Here is a 27,662-nt window from a genome sequence, read left to right on the forward strand (position 1 = left end):
TCGAGGCACGGGGTGCCCACCTCCATCATTTCGGATCGGGACGCACGATTCACGTCAGAGTTATGGCAAGCAATGCATAAATCTTTCGGCTCACGAGTAGACATGAGCACAGCATATCATCCTCAGACGGATGGGCAGTCTGAGCGAACGATCCAGACCCTTGAAGACATGCTTCGGTCATATGTTATCGATTTCGGCAACGGCTGGGAAAAGCACCTCCCTTTCGTGGAGTTTTCCTACAATAATAGTTATCACACCAGCATTCAAGCCGCTCCATTCGAGGCATTGTACGGACGTAAATGCCGGTCACCTCTCGGTTGGGCGGAGGTGGGGGATAGTTAGATTACGGGTCCAGAGATTGTAGTGGACGCCACGGAAAAGATTGCACAAATACGACAACGCATGGCGGCAGCACGCGACCGCCAGAAAGCCTACGCGGATAAGCGTAAGAAGCCGTTGGAATTTCGGGTCGGGGACCGGGTTTTATTAAAAGTTTCACCCTGGAAGGGTGTGGTTCGATTTGGTAAGCGAGGCAAACTCAATCCACGGTATGTTGGACCGTTCGAAATCACTGAAAGAATAGGCCCAGTAGCCTACAGACTGAACCTACCAGCTGAACTCGGTGCAGTTCACAATGTATTTCACGTGTCGAATCTGAAGAAGTGCCTATCAGATGAGACCCTCATAGTTCCTTTTAAGGAACTCACTATCGACGAGTGGTTGCAGTTCGTCGAGGAATCAGTTGAAATCACGGACCGGGATGTTAAGGTCCTCAAACACAAGAGAATCCCTCTTGTTCGAGTTCGTTGGAACTCCCGACGTGGCCCAGAGTACACCTGGGAACGCGAAGACCAGATGACAGAAAAGTACCCCCAGTTATTCGAAACCAATGCAACCACTACTGAGGCCGAAGCTACTACTACTGAATTTCGGGACGAAATTCCAAATTAACGGGGGGATGATGTGACACCCCAGGAAAACCATTGAACGATATAACTTACCTAGCTTCCTCAGTGAGTGCGTACCAAATTTCGGGACGAAATTTCTTTTAAGTTGGGGATAATGTGACAACTCGAATTTCCAAGATTCTATTTCGCATTTATTGCACGTTCATGTATTGACTAGTCGTATATATGTTTTGATTGTTTGATTGTGCATGGTTGTTTGTTAATTGTGAAATTGGTAAATATATGAACTTGGTGGTGAAATTATGAAATTGTTATGAGATGGTGTACATGTGTAATAAATAATACTAAAGGGTGCTTAGGGTTGATAGTGAAACTTTAACAACTCATAACCCTAATTCTTTTCCCTAATCATTCTCTAATCATTCACAAAGAATCAAAAACACGTACTTTCACCTCCTCTAATCCTCTCTACAACACCTTCTCATCATTCTTGGATTCACAAGTTCTTTGCATCAAGTTTGATTGCCAATCCATCTAGAATCGAATCAAGGTAATTGTTTAATCATTGTTTGTGATTGTTTGTTTGTTATTGATCCTTGATTATGTGATTCATGTTAAAAACCCTAGTTCTCCATATATGATAGTTCTGTGGATGTTGATTGAATCATGATTATTGGGAAATAATATTGATCAGTGGTGTAATCGTATGCTAAATTTCAAGATGCTTTGCATGCTATAACTGTTGAATGAATTGGATGAATGATGTTCGTAATTAGGGTTTCACGATCAAGGAGAAATGAAAACGTAACTGATGGAATGATAGATCGTAACTGTTTCAATTGTGTTTGCTAGTTGTCTGAGTTTTGAAATGATGAATTGGTCCGAGGGTTACACTTTGTATCTTGCCCGAGTTTAATTCATAAGTATAGTCCGAGTTTTTAAGGTGGCAAAAGGCCCGAGCTTTTGTATTATTTGATGACCGAGGTTTATAAGAAGCTATAGGTCCGAAGTCCTTGTTATGCCTGATGTCCGAGTTTTGGTGTGTCAACATGAATGGCCGAGCTTTAACAATGTGGAGTCCGAGTTTTGTAGCCAACACACACGTCCGAGTTTAACTCCATTTACCCGACCTTACAAGTCACAAGGGGTCCGAGTTTAGGGGAGACTTATGTCCGACCTTGTGAAGGTTTCCACCCCTTGTCCGAGTTTTGATGGATCACCAAGTCCGACCTTGGTGACCTCTCCTTTGTCCGAGTTTAATGAAGGGGAACCCCCCCCCACATGGTCCGAGTTTGGGGAGGCTTCCCCATGGTCTGACCTATTAATTACATCTCAAAATCGGTCCAATGATATACATAGGTATAGCTAGCATTGTGTGTGAATGTGTACAAAGGATATTGTTAATGGCCGACAACATGAAACAAAATCACAGGGACTGAATTGTTTGTGAATGTGCATGATAATGAAATTACATTGCTGACAACCTTAATGATGACCGAATTGTTTGTGAATGTGCATGAAACAAATAAACTCTTAATGATGATCGAATTTCTTTAAATGAAATCAAGAATATTAGAAACAAATGCACATGCATTTGTCTGACAACCTCACAACTATCCTAATTACTATTGGACCTCTTAACATGGATGTTTATCAAACTATGGGGCTGAAATATCTCATGAAAATTATCAATGTGCATTTAGTTGTCTCTGATTTGCAATTGTTGATGTTTGTGCCGAATCAGAAATCACATGGGCTACTCGTATAGTATAAGTGATTTCGATGCATGTGATTTAGTTTAAGTATGTAACTTTTAATGGTTTGATAACCTTGCTAGTTCATTTAACTTTGTTAGTTTATAAATTCTATTACGTATGAGATGTTGGTTAGTCTCTTAACTCTGTAGGGTATTGTTAATTAGCTAAGGAACTTGTATGTAACCTGGAACCTTGTATGGATTGACTAACAGATTGTGTGTAAATAATGTCAACTGCCAAATACACTCTGTGATATTAATTGCATGTGAAATCTTTACCAACATGAATTGACTGTGTATACATGCATACTCTAGGCTTTGACTGATTGATTGCGAGCACATAACTTAGCATACCGAGCAAACCAAGGTGAGTTCACACCCTTACTAAGGCATGGGATTCCCGGGGCTTGGGAATGGGTTTTAAAGGAATAAGGTTGAATAGATTCGTACTGACACTATTACTAGACTACCATACCATCGTCCTCGGTTGTGCAGGACCCATACGTGCAATCCACGTACACATATACTTACTACTATCCTCGGTTGTGAAGGATACTTATACATATTACTATCCTCGGTTGTGAAGGACACTTATACTTAATTACTATCCTCGGTTGTGAAGGATACTTATACATATTACTATCCTCGGTTGTGAAGGATACTTATACTTAATTACTATCCTCGGATGTGAAGGATACTCACGTAAGACATACGTGAACTTATACTTACTACTGTTCTCGGATTGTGAAGAACACATATGGTTACGAATAGTCTAGTGGATATACAACATGGGAAGCCCCCACCAATAGAACGTACTATCGGCCCAGTAGAGCCACATGTTACAAACGAACTTGCTATTACGCATTTACTTTCTGTGAACTCGCTCAACTAGTTGTTGATCCTCTGTTACATGCCTTGCAGGTCGTTAGATACATGGAGCTTGCACAGGGAGGAGCTGGTCGTTGTGGGCTTGGATCGTGATTAACTTATTAAACACTTATGATATTTCGTACTTAATTAAGTTGGGTTTTGATTATACGCTTCCGCTAAACAATGATAACTTACTTATGTTTTGGAACACCTCTCATATGGATTTGGTTTGGTTCAATGGTAATAACTTATATTATATATATTGTTCTATATGATTGGTGGCTTGATCCTGGTCAGTCACGCTCCCAAGCGGTGATACTCCGCAGGTGGAATTTGGGGGTGTGACATACGGGGTGGATGAAAAGCGACCACCTGAGTTACGGGGTGAACAGAGAGTGTCCGCCGGAGGTGGCGGAATGGATTAAAGTGTTCGTCGGGTGAACAGAGAGTGTCCACCGGAGGTGGCGGAATGGATTAAAGTGTTCGCCGGGGGTAACGTGGTGACCCGAAACATCCTCCATAGGAGGAGGAGTGATTAAGCAATCGGCCGAAAGTGGCGCAGGTGGATAACAACGTCCGTTGGAAACGTTCCGGGGAGAATAAAAACTTCCGCCGGTGGCAGCGGGTTGAATAAAAGCTTCCGCCGGTAGTGGCGGGTTGAAGAAAATCGTCTACTAGAGGTGACGCGACAAGAAAGTTGTCCGCCAAGGGTGGCGAGACGAATAAAGGTATCTGCCGGATGTGGCGCAACGAATAAACGTGTCCGCCGACATGGGACGCGTTACATACCACATAAGAGGACATAGTCCTCTTAACGTTTACGCATATTTGTTATACTAAAAACATGGCGTACTTTCTTCTTAGTACCGATATTTATACCATATTGTGTATGGATTTGAAAACAACAAGGCCAAAGTAGGTTGTACCATGGGCAATAATTTGTTGTACATGTGCCTTGCTGTATACTCGTTCATAACTAAACTTAAAAATGTTTTGATATGAAGCAAAGTATTAAGAGGATGTTATCACTCCTCGGATTAAAACCTGGTCAACATAGGAATACACGATGGGCACGCGAAAGACAACTGGTGCAAAGTCAAGTGGCGTGAAGGCCGGTGGCGCGACATGATGGCAATCACCGTCTATTGAGAAAGGCACTACCTTGTAATGAGATAGCGGTCATCTAACAAACGTCTCCAGCGTGTGTACGACTTTTATCGAACGCCGGTGGCGTGAACTGCTCGACACGGGTGTCGGCGACTTGAAAGCGTGGATGCCGGCGGTGTGAACCAGGTTGCGTCAAGGACGGTAGGCTATAATAGTGCTTCATAATGATGGTCTGCTATAGATGGCAGAACGGTATGGTAGTCCGCCGAAGATGAGCGGGCGTGATCATAGCCCGCCGTAGATGGAGGAGTAGGATGGTAGGTAGCGGGAGTATGACAGTAAACCGCTGGAGATGGGCGAGGAGTGACATGGTCACCCGCGCCAGAGGTATGACCAAAATAACCGTCTGTCAGAGATTGTCTGACCAAAGCTATTGTCCACCACCGGATACGGCGTGACCAAGAAGGTTGTTCATCTGAGATGTCAGAAAGAAAGGTCATGCTTGGGGATTTTCCGTGCGCGACCGAGCAAATCCGGCATACTCTGGTTCCCGCGGAAGAGTAATGCACGTTCTCCGTTTGAATAAGATAAACGTTTGACCAAATTATGGCCTCGTATATGGTATTCCATGCTTTAAAACACAGCAGCAGAGAGTGTCCGGCAACCGATGTGTACTTGCGCACGCGACGAAGTGTTTTCGGCAAGCGGCGTGTACTCGGGCGGCGGCGGAGCGTACTTGCACGTCGGTGGAGCGTGTCCGGGCGACGGGGTTTACGCGCTACGTCGGAGTGGTCAACCTACGAGCACCGGACTACCTAACTACACGCTGATGAACTATGGTTTGCCACCAACTGAGAAAAAGCACCCGCTATATGTGGCGGGGTAATATAAGGCGTCCGCTATGAGCGGCGCCGGCGAAAAGAGTGTTCCCGCAAGGAGGTCCGACCACTAAAATCTGTATTTACAGATTGAAGTGAAAAGGATTTTGACTCGGATTTCAAATTTCTAAGGGGGTTTAATGCGAATTTGTTGTACGGAGAAAGGTTGCCTAGGACCCCATGCTACAGCAGTTTCACAGGCATATATAATGTGACCAATAGGATTTATGCCTGAACTTATGATCATATTTAAAATACAAAGTCATGAGTATTTGTTGTGGAGTTTAAAAGTAGACCTGTCAACCCACAAAATGAGTTTAGACATGAATTTTTGTATTCTCCACAAACGTTAAACGGCTAGAATCTTTTATAGCCACCTTCACCGTCAACAGCTTGGTGAATGGGTAATATACTTTAGTAGTGCATCAAGATGGACGAAGAATGCATGTATGGAGCTTGTCCATAGAGGCGGGGAGTGTGTCCGATAAGGGTGCGCGGCAGGTGAAGATTACTCGCGCGGCGGCGGAGTGTGTCGGCAAGTGGTATATTCATGCGGCCGAATTTTCATGTTGTTTAATTCTACATTTTATCGAAAGAACCGTGGATTTTCATATGAATGAAAGAGTTCTCGGTCATTTAAAAGAAAACCTAGATCTGGAGCTTTTGATTGTGAATCATGCATAAAACTTTGTGTATACCCAAAGAAAATTAGATCTAAAATATCTAAAAATTTCGCCCTGACATGGGGCTTCTGATAAGCTTTGCAAAACTCTTTTCTTTGTAAGACCTTTTGCCAGCCAACATACTTTGTTTCACATGACTTTTGTCATGACTCTACTTTGAAAAGAGTTTGCATTGGAAATAGTAAAGTAGAAGACTTACTAGGCTCGATGCATGAATGAGGAACTCATTAATGGGAGCAAGCACCCCCTTTTGGGATGTGACTGTAGATCCTCTCCAAACAAAATCGTAGGTCTAAAAGTTTGGGTAGAGGAAAATGACAAGATGTGGTTCGTTGCCGGTCCCACGGATGGCGCCAATGTAAAAGAACGGACCTCGACGGGTCGGTACTTCTACGATGATGAACGGCTACACCTCGTCTTCTCCACTTCATCCTAGACCTATCACTAAGAAGAGAGAAACGTGGGCAATGTAGAGACGGGCGGTAGAGGAAAAATCTCCTATTTCCAGCTACAAAAGTGTGTTGCCCTATATCTTATGCCCTAATAAGGGGGTGGAGACCTCCTCACCACGGGGCCGTGCCCAGCAGACACGGGGGCGTAGTCAACTTCCTGCAGGCGCATTTATTGTAATTGTGAATTACAATTAATGAAGAGAGAGACGAGGATGGACACGGGGCCGTGCCCAGCGGACACGGGGCCGTGCCCAGCGGGCACGGGGCCGTGCCCGAGCTTCTGTTCAGCCTATAAATAGGAGTGTTTGGAGCCATTTCAACTCATCCCTTGGCACACCACCTCTCTCACACTTCACCCACCACCCACCACCACCATAACACCATCATCCATTGTCCATCATAGAGTGTGTGAGTCGTCTCGGGATCCAAGATTGATCGTAAGAGTTCTTGACAATCAAAGGCCATGTTTGCCTAAGTCTCTTACATCACTTGGTGAAGACAAGTGTTTAGTGTAATACTTTTTATTTTTAATCTTTTGCACTTTTTAATTGGTTTTGTATTAATGACTTTAATTACTAGTTTCTTATGTTGAAGGTGATTCTTCTTTATCGTTTGTCCGTGGTGTCTTGGCATTATTTTACTGTCTATATAAAATAAAAGATTTTCACCATTCATATCTCCACGGTCTATATGGAGGTATGTTGGCTACCTGGTCGGGGGTTAAGGGAACGGTTTGGTAAGAGTCTTGCCATTGTTCAGTGTATAGATCCTGCAAAGGACCTGGGTCAAATTTAGTAGGACCTCCTTCAATACCCAAAGGTATTGGATGGCGGGGGTCCAAACTCTTTAATCCCCTCATAAGTTAAACTACTATTAAAACTTTAATCCAGCTACTTAGGACTGTATCCCTGCTGACTCAGACTACTTAGCTGAGGGTAATGTCACGCCCCGACCACGTGGAACATAAAAAACGTGGCGGAAACGTCGGGGAGTGTTGTAACAGAATCAATTGTTTCAAATCCATGGCAATTGAAGTTTCGTTTTATTAATCAAACATGAATGTTTACATTGCTTTAAACAAGAACCAAAGAACACATAACATAAATTAACTAGTTCTTGTCTCGTTTTCAGTCACTAAGGCACAGGTCCGCCTAAGTATGTCTTGATAAGTCGTATGCATCATCTCCTGAAAACGCATGTGAAAATAGGTACGTCAGCATAAAAATGCCTGTGAGATACATTGGTTTTGTGAAAACGGAATTCATGACTTATGTTTGAGAAAATGTTTAGTCATGAACCTTGTAATTTGCTTTGTCTTGTAAATCATTTGAAAAACGATAAGATCAGATGATATGTAAAAATGAGAGAACATTGTGTGGTTAAACGGATAACCATGTAAAATGTGTTTGTATAAGGTAAGTCGTTTGTAAAACAATGTCTCGTGAAAAGTGTGTTATTTGTATAAAATGTCATATGTCTCAAATTGAAATGATTCAAATAACGCTACGATATGTAATACCATACAAACACTTATATATAGGAAGTACCAGCGGCGTATCCACCATGCTTGTATCATATTACACACGCCTCGTTACTTAATCACTTACTCAAACCAAACCATCAAGATGAAATGTTTAGCAACGGTAGAAATGTTTATGTATAATCAAATGTCTATTGTCAAATGTAAATCATGTCAACGGATACAACTGGTTCACACGGTTCAATGGTTACAATCGGTTCATATAATTGAAGGGTTAAGACGGTTCACATAGTCAAATGGTTACAACGGTTCAAAATGTAGCATATTGTGTTCATATGCTGGATGAGCATATGCAACAGAAATGCAATGTAAAACAATGTACTAAGTACGCACACAATGGGCATACATAGCATGTAATGTAAAGCAATGTACTAGGTACGCACACAATGGGCATACATAGCATGTAATGTAAGGCAATGTACTAAGTACGCACACAATGGGCATACATAGCATGTAATGTAAGGCAATGTACTAAGTACGCACACAATGGGCATACATAGCATGTAATGTAAGGCAATGTACTAAGTACGCACACAATGGGCATACATAGCATAAACACAATGAAATCATGTACTATATATGTACTATCGAACATAGCAAGTATATGATATGAAAATCGGAAAGCATGAAAGTAACAAGTAGGCACATGCGTTTCACCCCAAAACAGTTTGGAAAACAGTAAAAGAGGGGTTCAATGTACTCACCTGAGATTGCTTTGAATTCTTTGTGTAATAATCACACAATGCTAGAGATCACGGGATATCAAACGGCACCTAATAGGTAGCTATATTAATATACCGGACCAATATCGGAAGGATCGGATAGTATGCGGCTTTGTAAACCAAACGAGTATGGAAACTCGTGTAATATGGTTTAACAAAGCCTACATACTAAAATGAAACCTATCCGAAGTGCTTGCGACCCATTACGACCCGTTTAGGTAGCTTATGCCACCTTAACGCGTCGTTCGCGTAGAACGCGTTTGGAACGCCTAACATCGTGACCACAAGGCATAACCTCGGAAGGTTATAGCTATGGTCACCTAATGTGTTTGGTCGGATCCTAATGATCGACCAAATGGGTCGGGTTCGAAAGTATAAGCGATGGTTTAGATCGCTTACCTTACGACCCTATATAAGCACTATACTAAAAGTGACGAGCTAAGTGTCACACCCCCAAAATCCACCTGCGGAGTATCACCGCTTGGGAGCGTGACTGACCAGGATTAAGCCACCAATCATATCGAACATGTAATTAATGTCAAGTAAAATAAATGCAAACCAGTCATTCAATACGATAGGTGTTCAAAACATAATTATAGTTTCAAAGTGTAGCGGAAGCATAAGTACAAAAACCCAATGTGTAACATAAGTTCAAATGTTTTAAATGTTTTAACATGGCATCCCTGATCCATGCTCCACAACGACCTGCTCCTCCCTGTGCAAGCTCCATGTATCTAAGCTCCATGTAACAGAGGATCAACAACTAGTTGAGCGAGTTCACAGTTTGTACTTCAGTAATTGTAATAGTATCGTAAGCCTTGTATTTGTTCATTAAGTCATGTATAGTAATAGTTCGTATCGCGGCCCTTTAAGCATGTATGCGAAGATTAGGGAAAATTCTCAAGTATTCTAGACTAGGTATGTTTGTATCGCGGCCACCCGGCACCTGTGCGAAGTTTTAGTGTATAGTTCGTAGCCTTCCTAGGCATGTGTGCGAAGATTAGTCATATTATCGCAGCCAACCCTGGCATGTGTGCGAAGATCAGTCATATTATCGCAGCCAACCCCGGCGTGTGTGCGAAGATCAGTTCTATAAGCATCACTAGTCTAGCAGTATCTTAACCAATCACCTTCCTCACCCGAGGATCATATCATTACGTTTCAATATCTAGAGAAGCACAAATGAATAAATCAATCCCATTCCCACCCTGGGAACCCCATGCCTTGGCTGTGTGAACTCACCTTGGTTTGCTCGGTAAGATTAGCTACTTGATTTAACAGTGATTAAGCGCGCCCTAACATGGGTACATATAACAATCAGTTTCATGTGCATACCTCCTACGTAACACGCGTACGATTAATTCACATATTACCCAGTCACATGCTACACACCATTCTAAATCCCCATAAAAACCTCAATATTCATACAAAAACTATGATAATCAAGGAGAGATAAAAGAGGTGTGTGCTAGCTAGCTAAATTAAATGAGGTGCTAGCTTGCTTGGTTTTCTAAAGCTCGAATATTAGCAAGGAAAGAGAATTGAGGTGTGAGCTAGCTAGGTTATCAATTGTGGTGGCTTCTTTCTAGCTTGGTAAATGAAAATGTTTACTATTTCACGGTTCCATACATTAATGTCAAACCATAAAAAGAACTCGGACTCCTATATATATAAAAGAAGTTCGGACATGGCACCTAGCATTTAAAAGTCGGATCCCCTCATCTCATAACAAGGTCGGACCCCTTTAATGCTATAAAAGTCGGACTAGATGGCTCCCCCTAAAACTCGGATCCTTTCACTAGTTTAAAAGTCGGACAAGACACCCACCAAGGAAACTCGGACCATACATAAATGTCAGGAAACTCGGACAGTGTTAACAAGCAAAAACTCGGATCCTTAACCCCTATAAAACTCGGACCTTGAGTCCTTATAACAATCATCGGACATCAAACTCTTTAACAAACTCGGACATCATGTGTTTCTTTATAAAACTCAGACTATGTTCTTAAAAATTCGGACAACAACAATTACAAAACTCAGACAAAACACATTCATTAAAACTCTGACTAACAAAAAGGTCATACGTTCTTTGCATCGAAACAGTTACGTTTTCATATCATCACGACTAAGAAACCCTAGTTACATCGCATTCTGTCTAGCAGCAAATCAATTATCAATCCAATCATGCTATCCTGACTTGTATCTTATCATCAGGCAATTGGTTACACACTAACCTAAATCATTTCTAAATCAACAGAACTCAATCAAAACCACAAGAGTATCATATGAGAGCAAGGGTTTTCATGAACACATAACCAAGAATTGATATTGATCAAGCAATCAATTAGGGTTTAAAAGTATTACAATAATCAATAAACAATTACCTTGAATGATTTTAGAGAAGGAGAGGAATCAAGAGTGATGAATATCTTGGTGATGATGGTGGTGATGATGACTGCCAGAGAAAGTGAATGTACGTGCTTGGATTTTTGTGAAAAATGATTAGTGAACAAGGGATTAGGGTTAAGTATAATTTAGGTTTCACTAATAACTCTTTACACCCTTTATTATTATATTTTACAATAGTGCACCATCTCAAACAATTTCACAGTTTCACCACCACATTCATACATTTGACAAATCTTTCATAATCAACACATATACTTAACTGAATAAAAAACGTTACAGTTTCACAGCAACTAATTGTGCAAGCAAACAATTAAACAATCAATAAACGTGCAATAAATGCGTAATAGAAATCTTGGAAATTCGAGTTGTCACATTATCCCCAACTTGAAAGAAATTTCGTCCCGAAATTTAGCATGCGGTTACTGAGGAAGCTAGGTAAGTTGTATCGTTTACTGGTTTTCCTGGGGTGTCACATCATCCCCCCGTTGATTTGTAATTTCGTCCCGAAATTCCGCAGTAGTAGCTTCAGCCTCAGCAGTAGTTGCATTAGTTCCGAATAACTGGGGGTACTTTTCTTTCATTTGGTCTTCGCGTTCCCAGGTGTACTCTGGGCCACGTTTGGAGTTCCAACGAACTCGGACAAGAGGGATTCTCTTGTGTTTGAGGACCTTAACATCCCGGTCTGTGATTTCAACTGGTTCCTCGACGAACTGCAACCGCTCGTCGATAGTGAGTTTCTTAAAAGGAACTATGAGGGTCTCATCTGACAGGCACTTCTTCAGATTCGACACGTGAAATACATTGTGAACTGCACCGAGTTCAGCTGGTAGGTTTAGCTTGTAGGCCACTTTGCCTATTTTCTCAATGATCTCAAACAGTCCGACATACCGCGGATTAAATTTGCCCCGTTTGCCAAAACGAACCACACCCTTCCAGGGTGAGACTTTTAGTAAAACCCGGTCCCCGACCTGAAATTCCAAAGGCTTCCTACGCTTGTCCGCGTAGGCTTTCTGACGGTCGCGTGCTGCCGCCATGCGTTGTCGTATCTGTGCAATCTTTTCCGTGGCGTCCACTACAATCTCTGGACCCGTGATCTGACTATCCCCCACCTCTGCCCAACAGAGAGGTGACCGGCATTTACGTCCGTACAATGCCTCGAATGGAGCGGCTTGTATGCTGGTGTGATAGCTGTTATTGTATGAGAACTCCACCAAAGGGAGATGCTTTTCCCAGCCGTTGCCGAAATCAATAACACATGCCCGAAGCATGTCTTCAAGAGTTTGGATCGTTCGCTCAGACTGCCCATTCGTCTGAGGGTGATACGCTGTGCTCATGTCTAACCGTGAGCCGAAAGATTTATGCATCGCATGCCATAGCTCAGACGTGAATCGTGCATCCCGATCCGAAATGATGGAGATGGGCACCCCGTGCCTCAAAACAACTTCCTTAAGATAGATGTCTGCAAGAGTGGAGAACTTATCCGTTTCCTTTATAGCCAGGAAGTGTGCAGACTTGGTGAGTCGATCCACGATCACCCATATGGTATCATTCCCACGCTGGGATCTAGGTAGGCCTGTAACAAAATCCACGGAAATTTCTTCCCATTTCCACTGTGGTATCCTGGGTTGTTGAAGTAGGCCCGCTGGTTTCTGATACTCCACTTTGACTTTTGCACACGTCAAACATTTGCCGACGTAAGTTGCTATGTGGGCCTTCATGCTAGGCCACCAATATGTAGTTCTGATGTCGTGATACATTTTATCCGAACCTGGATGTATCGAGTAGCGAGACTTATGAGCTTCATCCATCACAAGCTCTCGTAAACCGCCATAAAGTGGGACCCAAATACGCCCCGTTACATAGTATGCGCCGTCTTCCTTTTGTTCCATTCGTTGCCTTGAGCCGCGTAAGGCTTCAGCTTTGACGTTTTCTGGTTTCAATGCTTCCACCTGAGCATCTCGTATTTGTGCAGGGAGATCAGACTGAATAGTGAGCTGCAAAGCTCGTACACGCCTAGGTAGAGTGTCTTTTCGACTGAGTGCGTCAGCCACAACATTGGCTTTGCCTGGATGGTACTTGATGGCGCATTCGTAATCATTAAGTAGCTCGACCCATCGTCGTTGACGCATGTTCAATTCCTTCTGCTTGAAGATATGCTCGAGACTCCTGTGATCGGTGTAAATAGTGCACTTGGTACCGTACAGGTAGTGTCGCCATATCTTGAGCACGAAAACAACAGCTCCCAGCTCTAAATCGTGCGTCGTGTAATTCCGTTCATGAATCTTGAGTTGCCGCGAAGCGTAGGCAATAACTTTATCACGCTGCATCAATACACAACCAAACCCCTGTATCGATGCGTCACAATAGACCACAAAATCATCCGTGCCCTCTAGCAATGAGAGAATTGGTGCGCTGCATAGTCTATCTTTCAAGTATTGGAAAGCGGTTTCCTGGGAATCTCCCCATCGGTAGGTGACACCTTTCTGTGTCAGCATTGTAAGCGGCTGCGCGATCTTCGAGAAATCTTTGATAAATCGCCTGTAATACCCCGCCAAACCCAAGAATTGGCGTATTTCCGTTGGTGTACGCGGTGCGGGCCAGTTCCTGATCGAATCTACCTTGGATGGATCGACATGGATCCCATCCCTGTTCACCACATGGCCTAAGAAGTGGACTTCACGAAGCCAGAAGTCGCATTTTGAAAACTTGGCGTACAATTGCTCCTTTCGAAGAAGTTCCAAGATAAGACGTAAGTGCTGCTCGTGCTCCTCCTGACTCTTGGAGTAGATCAGAATGTCGTCGATGAAGACAATGACGAACTTGTCAAGATAGGGTTTGCACACCCTGTTCATAAGATCCATGAAAACTGCAGGCGCGTTCGTAAGCCCAAATGGCATGACTAGAAACTCGTAGTGACCGTTGCGAGTTCTGAATGCTGTCTTGGAGACGTCCTCATCCCGGACCCTCAGCTGATGGTAACCAGACCGTAGATCAATCTTGGAGTAGTAGCTCGACCCTTGCAACTGGTCGAATAAGTCATCAATGCGAGGAAGAGGATAACGGTTCTTCACTGTGACCTTGTTTAGTTCGCGGTAATCAATGCACATTCTGAAAGTGTCATCCTTCTTTTTCACGAATAATACTGGAGCTCCCCAAGGCAAAGAGCTTGGACGAATGAAGCCTTTATCCAAGAGCTCTTGTAGTTGCTTAGACAGTTCTTCCAGTTCCGTTGGAGCCAAACGATACGGTGCGCGAGCTATAGGTGCTGCTCCTGACCTATATGAATGAAGTCGATAGGGAACGTCTACCCAGCGAGGATAATATTACAACCCTGAACTATGTGTGGCCTCTAGAATTGTACCATAAGCTAACACTACGACAGGTTTGGTGTTCAAGGTAGTTGGTGTACGTTGTAACAATTGATTATCTTTTAAGAACAGAAAACTGGTATCCACACCCAAATCAAGCAAGACAGTAACATAAAAGTCGTCGAGAAGAAACTTACCCATTATTACGTTAAGATTGTTCCTTGCGTCACCCTGACCAATCATGTACACGCTGCCCCGGCGTCATTGTTTCCATTGTTTCCATTGTTTCCCTAACGCTATCCCCACTGTCGCCCCTGTTTCCATGGTTGTGGTTCTGAGTCTGGTCCTGGTTTAATTGAGGGCAATCGCGTCTAAAATGCCCTTCAGCCCCACACTGGAAACATCCCCGGTTTCCACGCTGTGGCTGCTGCTGTGTGTTCTGCGGAGCTGGTAGTTGCAGTTGCTGGTTCTGTGAAGATTGAGGCGGTCGTTGTTGTTGTTGAGTTACAGGACGAGAGTTTCGACAATCCTTAGCTTCATGACCAATCTTGAGACACCGCTGGCAACGACCCTTGTTGCACTGGCCACCGTGGTGTCTGTTACAATTGTTGCACCATGGGTGAATTCCTCGATATCTTTTCTGCCCATGACTACTGGAAAACTGCTGTCTGGGGCTCTGGTAGTCATCTATCTCTTGCTGCTGCATCAGAGGCTGAACCAAAATTAATCCCGTGCTCAGGTTTTCATCCCACTTGCGTTTGTTATCTCTAGAAGCACATGCAGTATCAGTCTTAGCACGTTTCGGTAGTTTGTTCTGTTCTACAGCCTGGTATGTGAGACGATGAGCCAGTCGAGTGGCTTGCTGGATAGTGCCAAGATTAGCTACGGTAATATGACTCTGAATTTCGGGCACCAGACCCTTGAGATACAGTTCGATGCGTTTGGTGGGAGGGTCTACCATAGTAGGACAAAATGTGGCTAATTCGTTTGATCTCCTCGTATAAGCTTCAATTTCAGACCCCACCATCTGTATGTTGAGGAACTCTACCTCTAGTTTGTGGATGTCTTCTCTACTGCAAAACTCTTCCTTAATTAGGTCCTTGAATTCGTTCCAGGGAGTGGCATTAGCAGCTGCCAGCCCTAACATTTGAACCTGTGCTTCCCACCAGGTTAATGCAGCACCTTCGAGTGTTCTAGAAGCAAACTTTACCCTACGAGACTCAGGGCAATCACACACCTCGAAGTCAGTTTTGAGCCTTTCGAACCAGTGGAGGAGTCCAACCGCTCCTTCAGTGCCACTAAATGTGCTAGGATGACAATCCATAAAGTTCTTGAAAGTGCAGACGGGCTGCTGAGCGTGTTGACCTATTGTGTACGAATAGGAAAAGGTTAAACACAAGAGTTAATGTAGGATTCTAAAGATCCTAGTGTGAGTCTAAACTGCAGGGTATACTACCTGCTTGAGCAGCTGCAAGTGCCGCAGCAACTTGTTCATTAATGAAAGCCGTCAACTGGGCTTGTGTCATGTTGATATGTCCGGCCATGATCTTCATAGCAAATGTAACGTAAGTGAGAGGTTCGCGAATAGTGCGATGATAGAAGAGTGTAAGCACATAGGTGTTCTCAAGCAATAACAAGTAATGAGCAGTGTAATCTAAGCATACTACGAGCAAAGTTCTATGCAATTCTAGCATGCAGGCAATAAACATAAACCTTATTACCTAGTATGTTGAGTCTTGCACGTGGAGCGAAGCGTCGTTGTGGATCGTTGAGAGCACTGTTCTGGTTATAGTCTGGTTTTAATAAAAACGTTTTCCCCATATTAAAACCTCTATAACCAATGGCTCTGATACCAATCTGTCACACCCCCAAAATCCACCTGCGGAGTATCACCGCTTGGGAGCGTGACTGACCAGGATCAAGCCACCAATCATATCGAACATGTAATTAATGTCAAGTAAAATAAATGCAAATCAGTCATTCAATACGATAGGTGTTCAAAACATAATTATAGTTTCAAAGTGTAGCGGAAGCATAAGTACGAAAACCCAATGTGTAATATAAGTTCAAATGTTTTAAATGTTTTAACATGGCATCCACGATCCATGCTCCACAACGACCTGCTCCTCCCTGTGCAAGCTCCATGTATCTAACGACCTGCAAGGCATGTAACAGAGGATCAACAACTAGTTGAGCGCGTTCACAGTTTGTAGTTCAGTAATTGTAATAGTATCATAAGCCTTGTATTTGTTCATTAAGTCATGTATAATAATAGTTCGTATCGCGGCCCTTCAGGCATGTATGCGAAGATTAGGGAAAATTCTCAAGTATTCTAGACTAGGTATGTTTGTATCGCGGCCACCCGGCACCTGTGCGAAGTTTTAGTGTATAGTTCGTAGCCTTCCTAGGCATGTGTGCGAAGATTAGTCATATTATCACAGCCAACCCTGGCATGTGTGCGAAGATCAGTCATATTATCGCAGCCAACCCCGGCGTGTGTGCGAAGATCAGTTCTATAAGCATCACTAGTCTAGCAGTATCTTAACCAATCACCTTCCTCACCCGAGGATCATATCATTACGTTTCAATATCTAGAGAAACACAAATGAATAAATCAATCCCATTCCCACCCTGGGAACCCCATGCCTTGGCTGTGTGAACTCACCTTGGTTTGCTCGGTAAGATTAGCTACTTGATTTAACAGTGATTAAGCGCGCCCTAACATGGGTACATATAACAATCAGTTTCATGTGCATACCTCCTACGTAACACGCGTACGATTAATTCACATATTACCCAGTCACATGCTACACACCATTCTAAATCCCCATAAAAACCTCAATATTCATACAAAAACTATGATAATCAAGGAGAGATAAAAGAGGTGTGTGCTAGCTAGCTAAATTAAATGAGGTGCTAGCTTGCTTGGTTTTCTAAAGCTCGAATATTAGCAAGGAAAGAGAATTGAGGTGTGAGCTAGCTAGGTTATCAATTGTGGTGGCTTCTTGCTAGCTTGGTAAATGAAAATGTTTACTGTTTCACGGTTCCATACATTAATGTCAAACCATAAAAAGAACTCGGACTCCTATATATATAAAAGAAGTTCGGACATGGCACCTAGCATTTAAAAGTCGGATCCCCTCATCTCATAACAAGGTCGGACCCCTTTAATGCTATAAAAGTCGGACTAGATGGCTCCCCCTAAAACTCGGATCCTTTCACTAGTTTAAAAGTCGGACAAGACACCCACCAAGGAAACTCGGACCATGCATAAATGTCAGGAAACTCGGACAGTGTTAACAAGCAAAAACTCGGATCCTTAACCCCTATAAAACTCGGACCTTGAGTCCTTATAACAATCATCGGACATCAAACTCTTTAACAAACTCGGACATCATGTGGTTCTTTATAAAACTCAGACTATGTTCTTAAAAATTCGGACAACAACAATTACAAAACTCAGACAAAACACATTCATTAAAACTCTGACTAACAAAAAGGTCATACGTTCTTTGCATCGAAACAGTTACGTTTTCATATCATCACGACTAAGAAACCCTAGTTACATCGCATTCTGTCTAGCAGCAAATCAATTATCAATCCAATCATGCTATCCTGACTTGTATCTTATCATCAGGCAATTGGTTACACACTAACCTAAATCATTTCTAAATCAACAGAACTCAATCAAAACCACAAGAGTATCATATGAGAGCTAGGGTTTTCATGAACACATAACCAAGAATTGATATTGATCAAGCAATCAATTAGGGTTTAAAAGTATTACAATAATCAATAAACAATTACCTTGAATGATTTTAGAGAAGGAGAGGAATCAAGAGTGATGAATATCTTGGTGATGATGGTGGTGATGATGATTGCCAGAGAAAGTGAATGTACGTGCTTGGATTTTTGTGAAAAATGATTAGTGAACAAGGGATTAGGGTTAAGTATAATTTAGGTTTCACTAATAACTCTTTACACCCTTTATTATTATATTTTACAATAGTGCACCATCTCAAACAATTTCACAGTTTCACCACCACATTCATACATTTGACAAATCTTTCATAATCAACACATATACTTAACTGAATCAAAAACGTTACAGTTTCACAGCAACTAATTGTGCAAGCAAACATTTAAACAATCAATAAACGTGCAATAAATGCGTAATAGAAATCTTGGAAATTCGAGTTGTCACACTAAGCATGTTAGAACGTGCTTAACTAAGTTTAGAAAACAGGTTTGCCATCAAAGCAAACGGCTTTGATGCTCACGAGTAGTTTGGTTACAAAATATGCAAGAATGCACATTTTGGCTGAAACTACGACTCATCACTGAGCCTAGATAACGTGGTGATCAGTAGGTATAGTCGCCATGGACTATAACCATCGTGATCACGCTCACGTTATGAAGTTCCAAGAACTTCGTGTTGACCATAGGCTGGTCAATGCAGAAAGTCAACAAAACGTTGACTTTCGGACTCGAAAAGCGAATACAAGAACGAAAGAATACTTACGGAGGGTCCCCGAATGCTAATCTAGATCAAAGAGCTCAGGTATGAAGCAATGGCATCAACTTAGAGTATTTTGATCAGATTTGTGTGGGTTTTACATCAAAAGGGGGGGGTATTTATAGGAAAAGTAGAGCCGTTAGGATCGTTTCTTGAATATCGTGCCACGATCCAAGCCGTACACTTGTCACAAAGTTGTGGTGGCTTAATGTGACCCTTGGCTCCTGATTTGGTGAAAGGGCATTGCCCTTTGGGTTGTTTGAAAGGCCAAGTTGTGCAAGAAAGACAAAATTCTGTTACTGAAGGGGCCATGCGGCCCGCATCAGGATTGGACAAAACTCAGGATGTTGGCTCGTTTGGCCGTACGATCGCGATGTTCGGTTAATTACGACGGAATGCGCATAAGCGCGAAAATGATCCGAATGACGCGACGAATGGATTTTCTCATGCCAAACACTAAGGCATAATATTAGGATGCTTACATAAATTTTTGGATGTCCGGATGTATTCAGAACGTAAGTTATGCGCGAAAGTGCAAACTTGTGCACTTTTTGACACTTTTAGTCCCTGAATGATCCAAAAGTTTGTTTTAGCATACCAAACCTCTCAAAGCCTATTTCTAAGCTATGTATAGGATATTTATGGTATGTTTAACTTATGGACATGTTCCGGAATGTTCGTTATAGTTCAAATTGGCATACTTTCGCAGTTTGTCAAGTTTAGTCCCTGTAAGCGAATTAACTTGTTTTTGCCATACCAAAGCCTTCAAAACTTATTCCTAAGTTATGTAAAGGTTATTTAAGGTATGTTAAGTATATTTTGATGTCCCGGAGTATTTGTCGCATTAAACTGAGTACGTTTACGCACCAGGTTGCGTATAATTCTCCAAAAAGCGATGTAAAGTTTGAAATTGAACAAGAATTGATATGTGCAACAGATACACATATTTATACAAGATCCCAACTATGAAATACAATATTTCATTGGCTTGGTATTTGTTTGATGGTCGCGGTGACACAGGTGTCACAGTCTCCCCTACTTTAGGAAATTTCATCCCGAAATTTATTCGTAGGAGTCTATTTGTGACATTGCCAAATAACCACCAGCGATATGTAAGGCAATATCCTGTCATTTCCTTAACGGTCATTCTTTAGAAATGAAAATGAATAGACGGAGTCATTTTCCTCAACGAGTATTCTTCAGAAATGGAAATGACGGAATAAGCAGACGAATGTTCATTTCCTCAACGGATAAATCTTCAGAAACGAAAAATGAACAGACGGAGTCATTTTCAACGGTTGCTTCATCAGAGTTGGAAATAAAGGATTACACAACGGATATTCATTTCCCCAACGGATAAATCTTCAGAAACGAAAATGAACTAACGGAGTCATTTTCAACGGTTGCCTCATCAGTGTTGGAAATGAAGGATTACACAACGGATATTCATTTTTCTAATGGATAAATCGTCAGAAACGAAAATGAACTAACAGAGTCATTTTCAACGGTTGCTTCATCGGAGTTGGAAATGAAGGATTACACAACGGATATTCATTTCCCCAACGGATAAATCGTCAGAAACGAAAATGAACTAACGGAGTCATTTTCAACGGTTGCTTCATCGGAGTTGGAAATGAAGGATTACACAACGGATATTCATTTCCCCAACGGATAAATCGTCAGAAACGAAAATGAACTAACAGAGTCATTTTCAACGGTTGCTTCATCGGAGTTGGAAATGAAGGATTACACAACGGATATTCATTTCCCCAACGGATAAATCGTCAGAAACGAAAATGAACTAACAGAGTCATTTTCAACGGTTGCTTCATCAGAGTTGGAAATGAAGGATTACACAACGGATATTCATTTCCCCAACGGATAAATCGTCAGAAACGAAAATGAACTAACGGAGTCATTTTCAACGGTTGCTTCATTAGAGTTGGAAATGAAGGATTACACAACGGATATTCATTTCCTCAACGGGTAAATCTTTAGAAACGAAAATGAACTAACGGAGTCATTTTCAACGGTTGCTTCCTAAGTGTTGGAAATGAATAGGGTTAACTCTAGACACATGACAGAACTTGCTGTGATTTCTGTGCACTAGATTCCATAATTATGTATGCATCCATAATTACGTAATCCCTTGCACAGTCCGCACAGTTTGTTTTGTAACGTTTTGGGGAAGGATATCAAACTTGTGATGAGGGTGAATAGACTTCCATCGGTTCCCTTTAATTAGATCCACAGGGGATCTTCTTAGTTAGGCCACCAAGGAGTCCTTTCAGCTATATCCTCACATGATATCCCTGGCCAGATTTTTGGATCAATCTGTTTAGCTAGACCACTCAAGGGGTCTAATTATGAAGTAGTACTTTATAATCCGAGGGACTTAACTATAACATAGAAGTCCATTGAGGATTTTAAGTAATACCTTTGGGTATCCTACTATGAATCTCTTGTACAAGGATATGTAAGATTCTACGAAGATTTGGATAACATAATTTGGATCACACAACAACACATAAGGGAACACATAAGCACAAGGTCACATAATTGTTTAACTTGATTATAATTTGTTATTAACTTGTTATTGATTGAATACGGATATGGAAACCAATCGACGGGTCTCAATGTTCACTGGAATCTATCTAAGAAGATAGGAAGATCTCCCAAAATTCGATTTTTGATTACAAGGAATCACCACATTCGAATTAAGGTATGCAACAACTAAGGACTTATGGGAAATCCTTAGGTACCCTATTAAGGATTTATAGTGGTACCTTGGGTATTCGTCTCATGTTATAACTTGCGCTTTGTACTTCGTTTCCTTAGAATAGACAGGTCCTTAGGAATTTTGTGGAAGACGCAAGAGGTCATAGAATGGGAGAATTTTGGGGGTAGTTTGTTCTTCAAGGAATATAGTTTCTTGATTGTCGGTATTGTAAGGGATATGTCGTTTATAAATGCAACCACAGAAATACATTGCAATGTAAATAAAAGATTTATTTATAAACAACGATAACAACTGTTTCTTGGACCTTGACAACAAAAGAAAATAATACATAAGACGTGATTATTTCTAAACGATGTTGTCTTCTAGTCAGTCAGATACTTATCCCTGTGCTGGATATGCATTAGCAAGCCTTGGGCAATTTATTCGGAAATGACCCATCTCGCCACAGTTGAAACAAGAGCCTGGTAGAAAACGACCGTGTGCAGGATTGTTGCCAGCTTGGTTTGGTGCAGCTCCAGCTGGGCAGACTCTTGTTGTGTGGCCTATAAGCCCACAAGTTTGGCATTTGCGGCACTGCACATTGGCGTGATGATGGAGGCCACATTGGTTACACAAAGGTGCTGTTCCATTGTATGGTTTTCTAGCAGGGGGTTGAGCCGGTTGGTTGGGGACGACTTGACCATTGTGAGCGACCACGGCGAAGTTTTGAGAAGCCTTTCGCTTCTTTGACTTTTTAGAGGATTCAGTCTGTTCATCCATGGTCTTTGATTCCTCGATTGGGTTCGATTCCCTGACTGGTTTCTTGTCACCTTTTCGGAAAAGTTTACCTTTCCTGATCTTTGATTCAGTCAAGGTTGCAGATAGCTCAATGGCCTGTCTAACTGTAGTAGGGTTGCTACCAGTCACAATGTCTTGTATTGAGTCAGGGAGGCCATCGATGTACTTTTTGATTGCTTTATCCAAAGGTGTAACCATATCCGGGCATAACAAACTTAACTCCTCATAACGGTCCGTGTAGGCTCGATGCTCACCGCTAACTTGCTTAAGATCGTCGAACTCCGTTTCCAAGTCCCTGATCTCGTGACGAGGACAGAATTCCTTCATCATCAGAGCTCGAAGCTCTTGCCATGTTTGAGCCAGTGCCACATCGGCACCCCTATCTCTCATCACACCATTCCACCATGTTAAAGCTCGTTTCTCAAAGACGCTAGATGCGAATTCTACCTTTCGCTCGTTTGGACATTGAACATGTCTGGAGGTGTTCTCTAAACTCTCGAACCATTGTAGAAGTGCAGTCGCTCCTTGAGACCCAGAAAACTTTGATGGCTTAGCTGAGTTGAACGTCTTGAAGTTGCAGGGGGCATTATGGTTGTTGTTGGCTTGGTTCCATTGAGCAAAGAGGTTTGGGAATTGAGCAGCCATTTGTTGCGCAATGATCCCTGCCAGTTCGGCAGTCGCTATCTGGTTTTCGCGTCGAGGAGGCATTCTAAATGAGAGACAAGAAAGAAAACAAATGAAATGGCATTGGGTAAGAATAGGATGTTACAATTACCGGCCATAATCATGGTTGATGGTCATTTGTTTGAATCCACGAAGGAAACAAACAACACCAAGGCTGAGTCAAAGCAAATAGATCCTCATAGTGCATCGCGAAGACATGCTCGCCTATAAGTGGACACTCACCCCAAGAGTTCCCAGGTAAGAGTGACTGGTCTGATACTGCGGATTTGTACGAACACTCTAGCCTTAGACAGAAAACTCAGGGTACAGGCATTCACTCTTCCAGTTCGCACGTGTTCATACTATTTAGGACCCAAAACCTTGACGAGATTTTGAAAACTCAAAGGGGTTCAAAACCTTATAACAGAGGGTTCAAAACCTTCCAATAGAGGGTTCAAAACCTAGTAATCAATCATCCTGGAACATATGATTAGTTTTCAAGCGGTTTTGAAATTTATGTTCTTGTTGTGGTCGTCGCCTAAGGATAGGTGACGGTATTGTTTTGTGACTAAACGCAAGTAAACTCGCGTTAGGGTCCTAGGAAGGTTATAGACTAGGTCAAAGCATTACTAATAACCTAATTCCCTATAACCATTGGCTATGATACCAACTTTTCTGTCACACCCCGACCACGTGGAACATACAAAACGTGGCGGAAACGTCGGGGAGTGTTGTAACAGAATCAATTGTTTCAAATCCATGGCAATTGAAGTTTCGTTTTATTAATCAAACATGAATGTTTACATTGCTTTAAACAAGAACCAAAGAACACATAACATAAATTAACTAGTTCTTGTCTCGTTTTAAGTCACTAAGGCACAGGTCCGCCTAAGTATGTCTTGATAAGTCCTATGCATCATCTCCTGAAAACGCATGTGAAAATAGGTACGTCAGCATAAAAATGCCTGTGAGATACATTGGTTTTGTGAAAACGGAATTCATGACTTATGTTTGAGAAAATGTTTAGTCATGAACCTTGTAATTTGCCTTGTCTTGTAAATCATTTGAAAAACGATAAGATCAGATGATATGTAAAAATGAGAGAACAGTGTATGGTTAAACGGATAACCATGTAAAATGTGTTTGTATAAGATAAGTCGTTTGTAAAACAATGTCTCGTGAAAAGTGTGTTATTTGTATAAAATGTCATATGTCTCAAATTGAAATGATTCAAATAACGCTACGATATGTAATACCATACAAACACTTATATATAGGAAGTACCAGCGGCGTATCCACCATGCTTGTATCATATTACACACGCCTCGTTACTTAATCACTTACTCAAACCAAACCATCAAGATGAAATGTTTAGCAACGGTAGAAATGTTTATGTATAATCAAATGTCTATTGTCAAATGTAAATCATGTCAACGGATACAACAGGTTCACACGGTTCAATGGTTACAAACGGTTCATATAATTGAAGCGTTAAGACGGTTCATATAATTGAAGCGTTAAGACGGTTCACATAGTCAAATGGTTACAACGGTTCAAAATGTAGCATATTGTGTTCATATGCTGGATGAGCATATGCAACAGAAATGCAATGTAAAACAATGTACTAAGTACGCACACAATGGGCATATATAGCATGTAATGTAAAGCAATGTACTAGGTACACACACAATGGGCATACATAGCATGTAATGTAAGGCAATGTACTAAGTACGCACACAATGGGCATACATAGCATGTAATGTAAGGCAATGTACTAAGTACGCACACAATGGGCATACATAGCATGTAATGTAAGGCAATGTACTAAGTACGCACACAATGGGCATACATAGCATAAACACAATGAAATCATGTACTATATATGTACTATCGAACATAGCAAGTATATGATGTGAACATGCGTTTCACCCCAAAACAGTTTGGAAAACAGTAAAAGAGGGGTTCAATGTACTCACCTGAGATTGCTTTGAATACCTTGTGTAATAATCACACAATGCTAGAGATCACGGGATATCAAACGGCACCTAATAGGTAGCTATATTAATATACCAGACCAATATCGGAAGGATCGGATAGTATGCGGCTTTGTAAACCAAACGAGTATGGAAACTCGTGTAATATGGTTTAACAAAGCCTACATACTAAAATGAAACCTATCCTAAGTGCTTGCGACCCATTACGACCCGTTTAGGTAGCTTATGCCACCTTAACGCGTCGTTCGCGTAGAACGCGTTTGGAACGCCTAACATCGTGACCACAAGGCATAACCTCGGAAGGTTATAGCTATGGTCACCTAATGTGTTTGGTCGGATCCTAATGATCGACCAAATGGGTCGGGTTCGAAAGTATAAGCGATGGTTTAGATCGCTTACCTTACGACCCTATATAAGCACTATACTAAAAGTGACGAGCTAAGCATGTTAGAACATGCTTAACTAAGTTTAGAAAACAGGTTTGGCATCAAAGCAAACGGCTTTGATGCTCACGAGTAGTTTGGTTACAAAATATGCAAGAATGCACATTTTGGCCGAAACTACGACTCGTCACTGAGCCTAGATAACGTGGTGATCAGTAGGTATAGTCGCCATGGACTATAACCATCGTGATCACGCTCACGTTATGAAGTTCCAAGAACTTCGTGTTGACCATAGGCTGGTCAATGCAGAAAGTCAACAAAATGTTCACTTTCGGACTCGAAAAGCGAATAAAAGAATGAAAGAATACTTACGGAGGGTCCCCGAATGCTAATCTAGATCAAAGAGCTCAGGTATGAAGCAATGGCATCAACTTAGAGCATTTTGATCAGATTTGTGTGGGTTTTACATCAAAAGGGGGGGGGGTATTTATAGGAAAAGTAGAGCCGTTAGGATCGTTTCTTGAATATCATGCCACGATCCAAGCCGTACACTTGTCACAAAGTTGTGGTGGCTTAATGTGACCATTGGCTCCTGATTTGGTGAAAGGGCATTGCCCTTTGGGTTGTTTGAAAGGCCAAGTTGTGCAAGAAAGACAAAATTCTGTTACTGAAGGGGCCATGCGGCCCGCATCAGGATTGGACAAAACTCAGGCGGGCCGCCTGGGCCTGTCTGATCTGCATATACTTTCAAAAATGGCAGTTTTGGTCCCTGTTGCGTATTTAAGCCATTTCCGACACTTCTAAGGCCTGTAAAGCCAACTTTAAGGCCCTAAAATGATGCCTAAACATTGTGGACATGAAACATGCTCAGAATTATGTCGGATGCTGGCTCGTTTGGCCGTACAATCGCGATGTTCGGTTAATTACGACGGAATGCGCATAAGCGCGAAAAATGATCCGAATGATGCGACGAATGGATTTTTCTCATGCCAAACACTAAGGCATAATATTAGGATGCTTACATAAATTTTTGGATGTCCGGATGTATTCAGAACGTAAGTTATGCGCGAAAGTGCAAACTTGTGCACTTTTTGACACTTTTAGTCCCTGAATGATCCAAAAGTTTGTTTTAGCATACCAAACCTCTCAAAGCCTATTTCTAAGCTATGTATAGGATATTTATGGTATGTTTAACTTATGGACATGTTCCGGAATGTTCGTTATAGTTCAAATTGGCATACTTTCGCAGTTTGTCAAGTTTAGTCCCTGTAAGCGAATTAACTTGTTTTTGCCATACCAAAGCCTTCAAAACTTATTCCTAAGTTATGTAAAGGTTATTTAAGGTATGTTAAGTATATGTTGATGTCCCGGAGTATTTGTCGCATTAAACTGAGTACGTTTACGCACCAGGTTGCGTATAATTCTCCAGAAAGCGATGTAAAGTTTGAAATTGAACAAGAATTGATATGTGCAACAGATACACATATTTATACAAGATCCCAAGTATGAAATACAATATTTCATCGGCTTGGTATTTGTTTGATGGTCGCGGTGACACAGGTGTCACAGGTAACGTCGCCTTCAAAAGAGGGGCCTACCACATTATGCATTAATAACTTAATTAATTATCTTCCAATAATCCGACCCTTTAGGATTGTATCCTTGCTGACTCAAACTACTGGGTTGAGGGTAACGTCTCCTTCAAAAGAGGGGCATACTACAATAATTAAGATATTCTCTTAAACAAGTGCAAAAGTGCGAAAATAATCAAAGGTTACACTAACACACGAGTCGGATCCAAGTGATTCATCTTGTCTATCTGTTTTATTTTTATTTTTATTTTCAGCATTTTAGATAGTTTTATAATCTTAGTTTAAAAATCTTTTCTAACATTTTGATTTGATTAGACGTTGAGGATAAACCGGTACTAAAAGCTCTTATGTCCTTGGACGACCT

The sequence above is a fragment of the Helianthus annuus genome, chromosome 7, assembly GCF_002127325.2.
Source record: "Helianthus annuus cultivar XRQ/B chromosome 7, HanXRQr2.0-SUNRISE, whole genome shotgun sequence".
Taxonomy (NCBI): domain Eukaryota; kingdom Viridiplantae; phylum Streptophyta; class Magnoliopsida; order Asterales; family Asteraceae; genus Helianthus; species Helianthus annuus.